Raw genomic sequence first — 13017 nt, 5'->3', positions numbered from 1 at the left:
TTTTTCCAATTCTGTGAAGAAAGTCATTGGTAGCTTGATGGGGATGGCACTGAATCTGTAAATGACCTTGGGCAGTATGGCCATTTTCACGATACTGATTCTTCCTACCCATGAGCATGGAATGTTCTTCCATTTGTTTGTATCCTCTTTTATTTCCTTGAGCAGTGGTTTGTAGTTCTCCTTGAAGAGGTCCTTCACGTCCCTTGTAAGTTGGATTCGTAGGTATTTTATTCTCTTTGAAGCAATTGTGAATGGGAGTTCACTCATGATTTGGCTCTCTGTTTGTCTGTTGTTGGTGTATAAGAATGCTTGTGATTTTTGTACATTGATTTTGTATCCTGAGACTTTGCTGAAGTTGCTTATCAGCTTCAGGAGATTTTGGGCTGAGACAATGGGGTTTTCTAGATAAACAATCATGTCGTCTGCAAACAGGGACAATTTGACTTCCTCTTTTCCTAATTGAATACCCTTTATTTCCTTCTCCTGCCTGATTGCCCGGGCCAGAACTTCCAACACTATGTTGAATAGGAGCAGTGAGAGAGGGCATCCCTGTCTTGTGCCAGTTTTCAAAGGGAATGCTTCCAGTTTTTGCCCATTCAGTATGATATTGGCTGTGGGTTTGTCATAGATAGCTCTTATTATTTTGAGATACGTCCCATCAATACCTAATTTATTGAGAGTTTTTAGCATGAAGGGTTGTTGAATTTTGTCAAAGGCTTTTTCTGCATCTATTGAGATAATCATGTGGTTTTTGTCTTTGGCTCTGTTTATATGCTGGATTACATTTATTGATTTGCGTATATTGAACCAGCCTTGCATCCCAGGGATGAAGCCCACTTGATCATGGTGGATAAGCTTTTTGATGTGCTGCTGGATTCGGTTTGCCAGTATTTTATTGAGGATTTTTGCATCAATGTTCATCAAGGATATTGGTCTAAAATTCTCTTTTTTGGTTGTGTCTCTGCCCGGCTTTGGTATCAGAATGATGCTGGCCTCATAAAATGAGTTAGGGAGGATTCCCTCTTTTTCTATTGATTGGAATAGTTTCAGAAGCAATGGTACCAGTTCCTCCTTGTACCTCTGGTAGAATTCGGCTGTGAATCCATCTGGTCCTGGACTCTTTTTGGTTGGTAAACTATTGATTATTGCCACAATTTCAGCTCCTGTTATTGGTCTATTCAGAGATTCAACTTCTTCCTGGTTTAGTCTTGGGAGAGTGTATGTGTCGAGGAATGTATCCATTTCTTCTAGATTTTCTAGTTTATTTGCGTAGAGGTGTTTGTAGTATTCTCTGATGGTAGTTTGTATTTCTGTGGGATCGGTGGTGATATCCCCTTTATCATTTTTTATTGTGTCTATTTGATTCTTCTCTCTTTTTTTCTTTATTAGTCTTGCTAGCGGTCTATCAATTTTGTTGATCCTTTCGAAAAACCAGCTCCTGGATTCATTGATTTTTTGAAGGGTTTTTTGTGTCTCTATTTCCTTCAGTTCTGCTCTGATTTTAGTTATTTCTTGCCTTCTGCTAGCTTTTGAATGTGTTTGCTCTTGCTTTTCTAGTTCTTTTAATTGTGATGTTAGAGTGTCAATTTTGGATCTTTCCTGCTTTCTCTTGTGGGCATTTAGTGCTATAAATTTCCCTCTACACACTGCTTTGAATGCATCCCAGAGATTCTGGTATATTGTGTCTTTGTTCTCGTTGGTTTCAAAGAACATCTTTATTTCTGCCTTCATTTCGTTATGTACCCAGTAGTCATTCAGGAGCAGGTTGTTCACTTTCCATGTAGTTGAGCGGCTTTGAGTGAGATTTTTAATCCTGAGTTCTAGTTTGATTGCACTGTGGTCTGAGAGATAGTTTGTTATAATTTCTGTTCTTTTACATTTGCTGAGGAGAGCTTTACTTCCAACTATGTGGTCAATTTTGGAATAGGTGTGGTGTGGTGCTGAAAAAAATGTATATTCTGTTGATTTGGGGTGGAGAGTTCTGTAGATGTCTATTAGGTCCGGTTGGTGCAGAGCTGAGTTCAATTCCTGGGTATCCTTGTTGACTTTCTGTCTCGTTGATCTGTCTAATGTTGACAGTGGGGTGTTAAAGTCTCCCATTATTAATGTGTGGGAGTCTAAGTCTCTTTGTAGGTCACTCAGGACTTGCTTTATGAATCTGGGTGCTCCTGTATTGGGTGCATATATATTTAGGATAGTTAGCTCCTCTTGTTGAATTGATCCCTTTACCATTATGTAATGGCCTTCTTTGTCTCTTTTGATCTTTGTTGGTTTAAAGTCTGTTTTATCAGAGACTAGGATTGCAACCCCTGCCTTTTTTTGTTTTCCATTTGCTTGGTAGATCTTCCTCCATCCTTTTATTTTGAGCCTATGTGTGTCTCTGCACGTGAGATGGGTTTCCTGAATACAGCACACTGATGGGTCTTGACTCTTTATCCAACTTGCCAGTCTGTGTCTTTTAATTGGAGAATTTAGTCCATTTACATTTAAAGTCAATATTGTGATGTGTGAATTTGATCCTGTCATTATGATGTTAGCTGGTGATTTTGCTCATTAGTTGATGCAGTTTCTTCCTAGTCTCGATGGTCTTTACATTTTGGCATGATTTTGCAGCGACTGGTACCGGTTGTTCCTTTCCATGTTTAGCGCTTCCTTCAGGAGCTCTTTTAGGGCAGGCCTGGTGGTGACAAAATCTCTCAGCATTTGCTTGTCTGTAAAGTATTTTATTCCTCCTTCACTTATGAAGCTTAGTTTGGCTGGATATGAAATTCTGGGTTGAAAATTCTTTTCTTTAAGAATGTTGAATATTGGCCCCCACTCTCTTCTGGCTTGTAGGGTTTCTGCCGAGAAATCCGCTGTTAGTCTGATGGGCTTCCCTTTGAGGGTAACCCGACCTTTCTCTCTGGCTGCCCTTAACATTTTTTCCTTCATTTCAACTTTGGTGAATCTGACAATTATGTGTCTTGGAGTTGCTCTTCTCGAGGAGTATCTTTGTGGCGTTCTCTGTATTTCCTGAATCTGAATGTTGGCCTGCCTTGCTAGATTGGGGAAGTTCTCCTGGATAATATCCTGCAGAGTGTTTTCCAACTTGGTTCCATTCTCCCCATCACTTTCAGGTACACCAATGAGACGTAGATTTGGTCTTTTCACGTAGTCCCATATTTCTTGGAGGCTTTGCTCATTTCTTTTTATTCTTTTTTCTGTAGACTTCCCTTCTCGCTTCATTTCATTCATTTCATCTTCCATTGCTGATACCCTTTCTTCCAGTTGATCGCATAGGCTCCTGAGGCTTCTGCATTCTTCACATAGTTCTCGAGCCTTGGTTTTCAGCTCCATCAGCTCCTTTAAGCACTTCTCTGTATTGGTTATTCTAGTTATACATTCGTCTAAATTTTTTTCAAAGTTTTCAACTTCTTTGCCTTTGGTTTGAATGTCCTCCCGTAGCTCAGAGTAATTTGATCGTCTGAAGCCTTCTTCTCTCAGCTCGTCAAAATCATTCTCCATCCAGCTTTGTTCCGTTGCTGGTGAGGAACTGCGTTCCTTTGGAGGAGGAGAGGTGCTCTGCGTTTTAGAGTTTCCAGTTTTTCTGTTCTGTTTTTTCCCCATCTTTGTGGTTTTATCTACTTTTGGTCTTTGATGATGGTGATGTACAGATGGGTTTTCGGTGTGGATGTCCTTTCTGTTTGTTAGTTTTCCTTCTAACAGACAGGACCCTCAGCTGCAGGTCTGTTGGAATACCCTGCCGTGTGAGGTGTCAGTGTGCCCCTGCTGGGGGGTGCCTCCCAGTTAGGCTGCTCGGGGGTCAGGGGTCAGGGACCCACTTGAGGAGGCAGTCTGCCCGTTCTCAGATCTCCAGCTGCGTGCTGGGAGAACCACTGCTCTCTTCAAAGCTGTCAGACAGGGACATTTAAGTCTGCAGAGGTTACTGCTGTCTTTTTGTTTGTCTGTGCCCTGCCCCCAGAGGTGGAGCCTACAGAGGCAGGCAAGCCTCCTTGAGCTGTGGTGGGCTCCACCCAGTTCGAGCTTCCCGGCTGCTTTGTTTACCTAAGCAAGCCTGGGCAATGGCGGGCGCCCCTCCCCCAGCCTCGCTGCCACCTTGCAGTTTGATCTCAGACTGCTGTGCTAGCAATCAGCGAGATTCCGTGGGCGTAGGACCCTCCGAGTCAGGTGTGGGATATAGTCTCGTGGTGCGCCATTTTTTAAGCCGGTCTGAAAAGCGCAATATTCGGGTGGGAGTGACCCGATTTTCTAGGTGCGTCCGTCACCCCTTTCTTTGACTCAGAAAGGGAACTCCCTGACCCCTTGCGCTTCCCAGGTGAGGCAATGCCTCGCCCTGCTTCGGCTCGCGCACGGTGCGCGCACCCACTGGCCTGCGCCCACTGTCTGGCACTCCCTAGTGAGATGAACCCGGTACCTCAGATGGAAATGCAGAAATCACCCGTCTTCTGCGTCGCTCACGCTGGGAGCTGTAGACCGGAGCTGTTCCTATTCGGCCATCTTGGCTCCTCCCGAGGGAAAATTTAAGAAGCCTGCCCAAGGTCACACAGGCATCTGTCTGCTCCAGGGTTTGGACTCTGAACCAGAATCCTTTAGAATGAAGGCCATGGGATGAGAGATGTTGTCAGTGTGGCTGATAATCTCATCTCTGAGGCAAAGCTCTTTATGCTGCAGTATAAAAACTCAGGAGAGCCTGGGCACGGTGGCTCATGCCTGTAATCCCAGCACTTTGGGAGGCCGAGACGGGTGGATCACCTGAGGTCAGGAGTTCAAGACCAGCCTGGTCAACATGGTGAAACCCCATCTCTACTAAAAATACAAAAATTAGCCAAGGGTGGTGGTGCATGCCTGTAATCCCAGCTACTTGGGAAGCTGAGGCACGAGAATTGCATGAACCCAGGAGGCAGAGGTTGCTGTGAGCTGAGATCACGTCACTGCACTCCAGCCTGGGAAAAACTCAGGAGAAAAAAAAACTTTTTCTAGATGGTTTACACTTAGTTTATTTGATTATTAGTCCCTCTCTGGTTCTACAAAGAGTGAGTGTATATCTGTGTGTGTGTTAGAGTAGTTGATTGGGGAGGGTTCCCTGCTTTTAGCTGAATTATGCTCATTTATCTATTAATAAACATGTTTAATTGACTTGGAAAATCAAGATATTGGATCTCCAAGTAATTCAAATTATTATTCATTTTATTTTGCTGGGTTTTTGTTTTATTTTGTTTTGTTTGAGACAGGGTCTTGCTCTGTTGCCCAGGCTGGATGGAGGACAGTGGTGTGATCATAGCTCACTGCAACCTGGGCTAAAACAATCCTCTCTCCTCAACCTCCCAAGTAGCCAGGACTGCAGGCACACACCACCAGGCCCAGCTAATTTTTTAACTTTTTTAGGGATGAGGTCTCCATATGTTGCCCAGGCTAGTGTAGAACTCCTGGGCTCAAGCAATCCTCCTGTCTCGGCCTCCCAAAGTGCTGGGATTGTAGACATGAGCCACCACACCTGGCCTATTTTACTGTCTATAAAATTAAATTGTCGCCTTCTGGCCGGCACCCCTTACATTTCTTTTTATTTTTTGTTCAGAGGATCTATCATTCATTCCCACTCTTACTTTAGAAAAATGGAAATTGCTGCTTTTTTTTTCAACACTGTCTATTTTTCTTTTTCTATTTTTCTGCTGTCCCCTTTATTTTCTTCAGTCTTTCTGTTACTCTAAAGGAGTCCCAATCCAGACCCTAAGAGAGGGTTCTTGGATCTCGTGCAAGAAAGAATTCGAGGCAAATCCATAAAGTGAAAGCAAGCTTATTAGAAAAGTGAAGGAATAAAGAATGGCTACCCCATAGGCAGAGCAGCAGTATGGGCCGCTCAGCTAGGAAACTTACGGTTATTTCTTGATTATATGCTAGAAAAAGGATGGATTATTCATGAGTTTTCTGGGAAAGGGGTGGGCAATTCCCAGAACTAAGTGTTCCTCCCCTTTTCAGACTATATGGCGTAACTTCCTGACATTGCCGTGGTATTTGTAAACTGGCATGGCGCTGGTGGGAGTGTCTTTTGGCATCTAATGCATTATAATTAGTGTATAATGAGCAATGAGGATGACCAGAGGTCACTTTCATCACCATCTTGGTTTTGGTGGGTTTTGGCCAACTTCTTTTTTTTTTTTTTTTTTTTTTGGCTGAGATGGAGTCTCGCTCTGTTGCCAGGCTGAAGTGCAGTGGCTCGATCTCAGCTCACTGCAACCTCTGCCTCCCGGGTTCAGGCAATTCTCCTGCCTCAACCTCCTGAGTAGCTGCAATTACAGGTGCATACCACCACACCTGGCTAATTTTTGTATTTTTAGTAGAGACGGGGTTTCACCATATTGGTCAGGCTGGTCTTGAACTCCCGACCTCATGATCCACCCTCCTTGGCCTCCCAAAGTGCTGGGATTACAGGTGTGAGCCACTGCGCCCAGCCTTGGCTGACTTCTTTACCGCAAACTTTTTTTTTTATCAGCAAGGTCTTTGTGACCTGTATCTTGTGCCAACCTCCTGTCTCATCCTGTGACTAACAATGCCTAACCTCCTGGGAGTGGAGCCCAGTAGATCTCAGCCTTAGTTTACCCAGCCCCTATTCAAGATGGAGTTGCTCTGGTTTGAACACCTCTGACATTTCTGTTTCTCTGGCTTCTGAGGTTTCAGAACAATTATCTTCAATAGGTTTGTGTGGCTAGACTTGCAATTACTTGCCAGAAATCAATCTTTGTATATGTGGTTTGCTGCTATTGGGTCATTAAAAAATGACAAAAAGTGGCCTCAGTGTTACCTGTGTGTCCACGTAGACCAAAAGGCCTATTTTTGAGTGATATTTTGGAACATCTCATGTTCTGAAATGTGTGGAAAGCAAGCAACTGGTTGAAGGAAGACTGATTCTGGTGGTATAAGTATAAAGAACTTAACCTCAGCTGGGGGCTCCCATTGATGTGATCCAAGAATCAATTTCAAATAAAGGGGAGTGCTGAACTTGCTTTCAAGATAGTATTAATATTTACAGACACATCTCAAAAGAAGACATACAAGCGGCCAACAAACATGAAAAAATGCTCAACATCACTAATCATCAGAGAAATGCAAATCAAAACCACAGTGAGATACTGTCTCATGGCAGTCAGAATGGCTATTATTAGGCCATTTATGCCTAGTGTTCCATTATTGGAATGCTAAGCTTGTGGAAGTTGTTTATATCCTACAGCTCAAGGTCATTGCCCAATGTCTAGTTTAAAAAAAAAAAAAAGAGCAATCTCCGGCATAAATAGGTTAAAAAGTAAAAACAAAAACAAAAAACAAAAACCAAACAGATGTTGGCGAGGCTGCAGAGAAAAGGGGAGGCTTATACACAGTTGGTGGGAATGAAAATTAAATCAGCCAGTGTGGAAAGCAGTTTGGAGATATCTCAAAGAACTTAGAACTATCATTCAACCCAGCAGTAATTCCATTACTGGCTATATATCCAAAGGAAAACAAATCATTCTACCACAAAGACCCCTGCCCTTGTATATTCATCACAGTACTACTCACAGTAGCAAAGACATGGAATAAATCTAGGTGCCCATCAATGGCGAACAGGATAAAGAAAATGGTACATATACACCAAGGAATACTACAAAACCATGAAAAGTATGAAATCATGTCCTTTGCAGCAACATGGTTGCAGCTAAAGACCATTATCCTAAGTGAATTAACACAGAAACAGAAAAATACCAAATATTCTCATTTATAAGTGGTAGCTAAACACTGGGTACACATGAGGCTGGGCGCGGTGGCTCATACCTGTAATCCCAGCACTTTGGGAGGCCGAGGCAGGTGGATCACGAGGTCAGGAGTTCAAGACCAGCCTGACCAATATGGTGAAACTCCGTCTCTAATAAAAATACAAAAATCGGCCGGATGTGGTAGCAGGCACCTGTAATCCCAGCTACTCAGGAGGCTGAGGCAGGAGAATCGCTTGAACCCAGGAGGCAGAGGTTGCAGTGAGCCGAGATTGCGCCACTGCACTCCAGTCTGGGTGACAGAGCGAGACTGTCTCAAAAACAAACAAACAAACAAACAAAAACGTTGGGTACACATGGACATAAAGGCGGGAACAATAGACATCTACCAAAGGGACTATTAGAGGGGGAGGGACATACAGAGGTAAGGACTGAAAAATTACCTATTGGGTACTACGCTCACTACCTGGGTGCCGGGATCAATCACACCCCAAACCTCAGCATCATGCAATAGGCCCATGTGACAAACCTGCATATGTGCCCTTGAGTCTAAAATAAAAAGTAAAATAAAAAATAGATAAACTAAAGTGGAACAACATCCCCCCAATTTTTTTCATTAAAATGAAATATAATTATTTCACTAATTGGCTATATATATATTTTTTAAATATACTTTTTTTTTTAAAGAAGTAAGCCTTTATTTTCTTGTTTTGCAAATAAAGCTGGCTGAGTTAGTTGCTTTTTGGTGATTAGTCAAAGAGACCAAATCCTACATCCTCGTCCAATTCCTCTAACTCTTCCTTGGCTTCAACCTTAGCTGAGGCTGCAGCAGCAGAAGGAGCAGCTGTGGTGGCAGTGGCCACAGGGGTAGCAGCCGCAAAGGCATATGGATCAACCAAGAACACCTTGAACTTTCCAGCAAGTGGGAAGGTGTAATCAGTCTCCACAGACACAGCCAGGAATCATTTGTACCCACTGATGGTAGAATGGGGTACGGAGGCAACAGCTGGGTAACCAATCTGCAGACAGACATTGGCAACGTTGCGGACACCCTCCAGGAAGTGAGGATTCAGAATTTCCTCTGTGATGTCAAGCACTTCAGTGTTGTAGATGCTGCCATTGTCAAACACCTGCTGGATGACCAGCCCAAAGGAGAAGGGAGAGATGTTCCGCATGTTCAGCAGTGTGGCTTCACTGGCTCCCACTTTGACTCCAGTCTTGATCAGCTGCACATCGCTCAGGATTTCAGTGGTGCCCGAAGGTTTTAGTGATGATGCCTAAAGCCTGGAAAAAGGAGGTCTTCTCGGCCTGTAATCCCAGCACTTTGGGAGGCTGAGACGGGCAGATCACCTGAGGTCATAAGTTCGAGACCAATCTGACCAACATGGAGAAACCCCATCTCTACTAAAAATGCAAAAAAAAAAAAAAAAAAAATTAGCCAGGTGTGGTGGCACATGCCTGTAATCCCAGCTACTCAGGAGGCTGAGGCAGGAGAATCGCTTGAACCTGGGAGACAGAGGTTGTGGTAAGCCAAGATCGTGCCATTGCACTCCAGCCTGGGTAACAACAGGGAAACTCCATCTCAAAAAAATTAAAAAGGAGGTCTTCTCAAGGCTGGCCTGGCACAGTGACATCACATGGGGCAATGGCACCAGCACAGGTGGCACCTGGCACCTTACTGGCTAGCAGCATGTCCCTGATCTCAGTGAGGTCCTCCTTGGTGAACGCAAAGCCCACATTTCCCTGGATACGAGGCAACAGTTTCTCCAGAGCTCGGCTGTTTTCCAGGTGCCCTTGGATGGCCTTGAGCATCATGGTTTCTTGCCCATCAGCACCACGGCCTTCCCTCGGAGGGACTTGAGGATCTGCTGCATCTGCCTGGAGCCCAGATTGTCTGCTCCCACGATGAAACATTTCGGATAACCATCCAAAAGCTGGATGATCTTAAGGAAGTAGTTGGACTTCCGGGTCACCCTGTCTTCCCTGGGCATCACGACGGTACGTCAGGGATTGCCACATAGGATTTAAAGACGATGTCACTCCTGTGAGGACACCTGGTGAGAGAAAAAAAGATACTGTTTGCAGGTGACAATAGCTCTCATAGCCTAGCTCCTGATGCTGAGTGCGAAGATTCTAGAGCCCAATGAAATATCCTTTAGTGCTCCAAGAGCTATTGCCACCTGTAATTACCTGGGAGGACAAGAGATGGCGCTGTGAGCTCAATAGAAAGAGAAGACAGCAGGCCCTGAGCCATCTCCCAGCTGATCAAAGGCCACCAAAATGCAACGCCTGGGATTTTTCTGATTTCCTTCTTCATTGCTTTAGAGGCTTTCCCAAACCCCAAATAAATGCCGATACCAGAGTACATAACTACATAGAGAATTGTTTTCTTCTCATCCTCAGAAGGGACTCAGCTCCCAAACATACACGACATGAAACTGCAAGGAAGACTGGGCAAGCCCCGTGAGTTTCCAGTTTTGCTGGAAAAGGGACTAGCAGGGATTGGGGGTTCTTTGGAAAGCTGTGACTGTCATAAGCAATAGCCTGGCGTAAATGACAGAATTGGGTATGGGTGAGCGAGAGAAAAACAGATGAACCAAAACAAAAAGCAAACAACAGTAATTGGCACCATACATCATTGCTGAGCTCTTGGGAGGATCTAAATCTGCTTTTCTGCTAGGAACACATTTGTCTCACTTTGTCCAGCTGTTCACAGAAAATCGCATCGCTTTGACCATAGGATCACTCCATTTAAAACTCTTCTGTGACAAAATCTCATCCAGCCTCAGTCTTTTTATCAGTTTTTCAGTCACATTTTCTTTCTTTCTGCCATGTTAGGAACAGAGATGCTCCCTTGGAAAAAGGAAAGCGATAACTTTTCTGAGATAGGGTAGAAAGTAAGATGATGAAGGAAGAATGAGCTAATTTCAGATCTGAGGTGGCGCCAACTCTTGATGGGCTTCATGTGCAATTCATGTGAATTACGATTAGATGTTTACTCACAAGAGGCTCCCCTCCCCCAGGCATATTTTAACTAAAATCCTAATTTCCACCTTCACCCTCTTACCCCACATTGATTAGCATGCTTATCAAAATAAACATAATTAGGAAGATGCAGCCATAAGGCCAAACACATTAAATAATGCTTTCATATAATTTACAGCAATGTTTCAGAACAAGCTTTCTGCCACGTCATTGTGATCAAGAGATTTGTGTGATGAAGAAATATTTGTATCCCCGAAGGAAGACCTTGGCATCCCATTTCATTGGTAGGCAGGTTAAAAAAAGAAGAAGAAAAAAAAAATGGATAGATGAAAGAAGGATCTACTGATTAAGCTGGCATTTAGACTAGGAATTTTCTGGGTTAATTAACATTTTCATAACACAAATTGCTTTAATTTTTTAAACTTATTTGAAGCCAGGCTTAGTGGCACATGGTGGTAGTCCCAGCTACTTGGGAGGCTGAGGTGGGAGGATGACTTGAGCCCGAGAGTTTGAGGCTGCCGTGAGCTGTAATTGCTCCACTGCACTCCAGCCTGGGGGATAGAGCAAGACCCTGTCTCAAAACAGAACAAAATGAAAAAACAAAATAAAACAAAAAGCAACTTATTTGCAATCAAGTTTTGGAGCATTTTGAGAGTGGGTCTAGTTCTCTAGAATGGTCCTTCTGATGATGCCCAACTTCTTTTTAACAACCTTCCCAGAAATGAATTCCTTCATTAAGGCAAACCAGTTTCTGCTTTTCCTGTTCTCGTGGCAGCAGGGAGCATCTGGTTGCCATTCTCTTGGTACATCTGAAGAACCAGCATTAAATTGCCACATAGTTGCTCATCTCCTAGCAAAACAGCCCATTCATTCTCTCTGACCTTCCTCAGAAAGCTTATTCTCCAAGCCTTTAATCCTGAAGTCGTTTTCGTGAGTTTAGAGCCTTGTCCAAGTTTTTCACACACTCTTAAATTGCATGACTTTAAACTGGGCTCAGCATTTCAGTGAGTTTAGAGTTCTAAGGGAAGAACTTTTAGAAGGGTAAGCTGCATTTTCCTCTATTGCACTGCTAGCCCTCCAGTCACACAACTGGCAATACTCTCTGTGATGAGCCATGTTCTGAGTTTATACTGGGGGAGACTAGAAATCAGGGCATCCTTTTACTTCTTATGGGAAAATCCCCACTAAGCCACGGAAAGCTAATATCCTCATTCCCTCTCAGAAGGGCAGGGAAAATTTATTTTTTTGTTTTGGTACCCAGGAAAAAATTGTCCCAAATATGGAAACAGTTAGGCATTTTTGGAAATCCTGCAGAACTATTTGTTATGCTGAGATTTAGGAAAATTTTGGGAATGGAAAACAATGTAGCAATCACTGCTTCCAAAAAAGAAAACTTGGGATTCATATGACCCTGGTCTCTCCTATTCACTGTCTTGCATTCAAGGTACTTTCAGCAACTTGCCACAGATAGGGCGCTTTTTTAAAATCTAACTTTTATTTGGAAATTTTTGTTTTTAAATTTTTTTTATTTAAAATTTTAAATTTCTTTTCCCCATTTCCCTAAGAGCTGGAAGGAAAAATTTCAAATCGACAGAAAAGTTGAACACACATATACCCTTCATCTAGATTCACCAGGTATTAACATTTTGTTACATTTGCTTTATTGTTCTCTCTTCATACGTACCCATGCATACACTTCACACACACACACACCACTTTCTTTTTTTTGGTTTAAACATTTGAAAATAAGGCGCTGACAGTATAACACTTTACCTGTAAGTACTTCAGCCAACATCTCCTGAAAATAAGGCAGCATCTTACAGAAACATGTTATAAATATTACTCCTACAAAAATAAATATTAATTACACACTATCATCTAATAATCTGCAACCCACATCCACATTTCCCCAGATGCCTCCAAAATATCTTTTTATACCTCTTCTATTTTCTGCTCCAAGATGCAAATCCAGGTTCTCTGCATTGGTGTTGAGTCTCTGGAGTCTCTTCCAATCAAGAACCATCCTCCTACTTTCAAAATATTGACTTTTTTTGAAAACTCCGGGCCAACTGGTCTTGTAGGCTGTCCCAACATTCTGAAATTGGCTGATTGTTTCCTTATGATTAGATTCAAGTCAGACAGTTTTGCCAAGAATGCCACGTTGGTATGCGTGTATGCTTCTTGCTACATCCCATCTGGGGTTCATAATGTGGATGCTAAGTTTGATCACTTTCCCAAGGCGATGTCCACCAGTTCTCTCCAAAGGTAAAGATAGGCTTTTCCTTTGTAA

At 43.1% G+C, this 13017-nt stretch overlaps 2 pseudogenes; both read right to left on the bottom strand.

The window, feature by feature from the left end:
- Nucleotides 1–6997: 6997 nt before the first annotated feature.
- On the bottom strand, nt 6998–8917 carry LOC134757381 (large ribosomal subunit protein uL10-like; annotated as a pseudogene).
- Nucleotides 6998–12637, bottom strand: LOC129528301 (large ribosomal subunit protein uL10-like; annotated as a pseudogene).
- Between the last annotated feature and the right edge of the window lie 380 nt (nt 12638–13017).

This window comes from Gorilla gorilla, chromosome 17, assembly GCF_029281585.2.
Source record: "Gorilla gorilla gorilla isolate KB3781 chromosome 17, NHGRI_mGorGor1-v2.1_pri, whole genome shotgun sequence".
NCBI classification, from domain to species: Eukaryota; Metazoa; Chordata; class Mammalia; order Primates; family Hominidae; genus Gorilla; species Gorilla gorilla.
Note: the sequence above shows the minus strand (reverse complement) of the source record. Positions and strands in the feature narration are given on the sequence as shown.